Source organism: Lepidochelys kempii, chromosome 12, assembly GCF_965140285.1.
Source record: "Lepidochelys kempii isolate rLepKem1 chromosome 12, rLepKem1.hap1, whole genome shotgun sequence".
NCBI classification, from domain to species: domain Eukaryota; kingdom Metazoa; phylum Chordata; order Testudines; family Cheloniidae; genus Lepidochelys; species Lepidochelys kempii.
The window spans coordinates 1123833-1126660 of record NC_136391.1 but is presented as its reverse complement, the minus strand read 5'-3'; the positions used below and the strand labels follow the sequence as shown (position 1 = coordinate 1126660).

The 2828-nt window shown below is 57.4% G+C and overlaps 1 non-coding gene across 1 annotated transcript; it reads left to right on the top strand.

Annotated features, from left to right (window-relative positions):
* The first annotated feature begins 1000 nt into the window (after positions 1-1000).
* Positions 1001-1074, top strand: TRNAN-GUU (transfer RNA asparagine (anticodon GUU)). The gene has a single exon. It is a non-coding gene; the product is annotated as a tRNA-Asn (tRNA).
* The last annotated feature ends 1754 nt before the right edge of the window (positions 1075-2828 follow it).

The window sequence follows — 2828 nt, the reverse complement described above, 5'->3', positions numbered from 1 at the left end:
GTGCTCCCACTCTCAGCTCAAAGATCCAAAGCCAGCAGATGCCTGGTCAGTTCTGACAAATCCCTTCCCCAGCACCCATCCTGCCATTCGAGCAAGCCCCTTGCAAACACCATTTCCCCAAAGTGAGGACTTAGCCCTTGGGAATCTGAACACACCAGCCTTTCTCCCTCTGCTCCCGTCTACAAGCTAGTCTACTGCCTGGTCCCCACCACCTCTCCCCATGCTTGTTTCCTTTCTACTTTGGACATGCTCCCCAACCAGCTGGGACTATTCTCCCACTGCAAGGCTCACCTGCTTCCTCTTTCCCTAATCCCCTTGACATTCCTTTCCTATGGGTGACCTCTGTTCCTTGAGGTTAATTCCACTTTCTTTATCTGCTTTAGCTTTATGGCCCCCAGTAGTCACAGAGCCACCTGCAGCTTCTCTGACTATAGCCATGGGGCCAATTGTCAGAGGCCAGCCTTAGATAGCCGCAGCTACTAGTCAAGGGAGGGGTGGCAATTCCAAGGCTGAGCATGCTTGAACCTTGCAACGGCGGCACTAGGACCTCTAAATCCTCAGCACTGGCCCTAGGCAGCTGCAGACTCTGCAGGTAAGTGCTTCCCTCCTCTAGGCCATGGCTTTAAGTGCCTGAGATGCCCATCACCTGCAGCAGAGGCCACCAATTCCCACGCACCCTCAGCTGGCATGTAGTCGTGCAGAAAGTGCAGCCTGGATGATTTTGGAGGCTGGGGTACCAGGAAGTTCCCATCCCTGAGCAGCAGCTCTGCAACAAGCTCACATGTCCCCCCTCCGCTTTGGGACCAGGGCCAGTTCTGCAGCGCTGTGAGAGGAGAGGAAGCGAGTGTTATGGGCCCCGTCTGAGCTCAGGCCTGGCACAATGGAGCCATTGGTGCCACGGTGAATCCGGTCCTGTCCGTACTAGCGCCTTGCAAGCTCTAGCGTGGGCAGGAGATCTGCAGGCTGCACAGCCTTGGTAACAGCAGACAGGTCTCTAGGTGTCTCTGTGGCGCAATGGGTCAGCGCGTTCGGCTGTTAACCGAGAGGATGGTGGTTCGAGCCCACCCAGGGACGCTAGTAACCTCGTGCTATTTTCTTGCTCCTCAAGATGTGCTGGGCACCTCAAAGGCCCCTTTTTGCCACCTCAAAGCCATCCCTCTTGGCCTCAGGGGGTTCAGCTGGTTGCCCGAAGAGTGCGCTGGGTGCGAATCAGAAACCCATCTCCCAGCAGGCACGCCGGGCACTCGGGCTTAATCCTCAAGGTTGACGGCTAAACCTTGAGCCAGGAATGTTTGGTCCCTTCCTGCCTCCACCAAGCAGCAAGGGAGAAACGGACGAGACGTGCCAGCTCGAAGACGCCTCCCCTCCCACTTCCCTGTTGGCTGCGCAAAGCTCTTGGTGTGTCTCATGCCTCGTCAGGGAAGCGCGGCCATGCTGAGTCCCGGCTGCAGCCTGGCCTGCCCCGGCTGATGGAGTGCAGAGCCCCACGAGTCAACGGCAGGTCGAGTCAGGGCCGCATAACCCGCCCTTTCCGTGCTCCGGGGCTGGGGAGCCTGGGGCCGCACAGCCCACTCTGGGGCTGGGGGGAAGCCTCGGGGCACAAGCCTCTGGAGGGAGCTGGCTGCTGCAGTGGAACCCAGGGTGTCTCTAGAAGAACTTTTGGAGCTGACCGGGGGAAAACGCCTTTGATAACAGCTAGCTCACGTTTAAACTGACTTTTTTTAAACCATTTTTATCACACTAACTAACCCTTGAATCCTAGTGTCACCCCCCATAAAATGACTTCAGCCTTGTATTTTACCCAGGGTAAAACTAAACATCCCTTCAGATACAATGGAGTGGAGATCAATCCCTTTTCAGAGTTAATGCACATGAAAGAACCATGTTATGTTTCATCCTGTATGTCCTGGTCCCATCGCCTTTCCCTCCTCTCCGTTACAAGTTGTGGTATTTTGCACAGAAACTTTATTTCCTCAGAGAGACCTGGGAACAAGGGCTGCCTGCTACACGGTACCAGATAAACACCTTTAATAGGAGACAGCCGTCCCTGTCAGCAAATCATCTCCCACCTTCAAAGATGCAGGTGGGGGGAAAGCAGCAGCCTCTCCCTTCAGCGTCCAGCTGTTGCTCCTGGATGCATGGCCTTGGTGTTTGCTGGCGCCACCAGCAGGGGATCGGCATCATGTACCTCCCAGCCCCTTGGGGCTCCAGGCAGCACATCTGCAGGCATGTGGGGCTGGGGGTGTTCTTGACGGGGTAGGAACCTTCAACTCTGCAGGCAGCTGGTGAGTTCCCAACTCACCTACCAGGGGGCTGAGAGGCTCTGGGGGAAGACTTTGGGCTCCAGCTTGCCAGGGCTCCAGGAGTGGGCTTGGGGTTTCAGGGCCCCTCCCTCCCTCGTGTCAGCCCCAGGGCTCTGGGCTTTAGCCTACCCACCTCCAGCCCTCCCCAGCTCCAGCCACAGGGCTTCAGCAGAGGGCTCTGGGCTTCAGCCCATGGGCTATGGCTTCAGACTTCAACCCCCGGGGCAGTGGGGCTCCGGCTTGGAAAAATTGCCACAGCTGCCACCAGCAAAAGTTGGTGGCCGCACTTGGAGGCCACCAAAAAAATGGTGATGGAACCCCTGCTCCAGAGCATGGAGGGGCAGCAGCTAAGGCCAGCGGGCAGCCTGGGCTGGGCAGATGCTCAGAGCAGAGCCCCAAAGGGCTGTCCTGTCTCCCTTCTCAGCAGCAAACCATCAATCCCCCTGACCCCTGAGACAGCAGCCCGGGGCTAAGGGCAGCACCCACTGGGGATTTCTCAACTTGCTCCCACTGGGGTACGCAAGG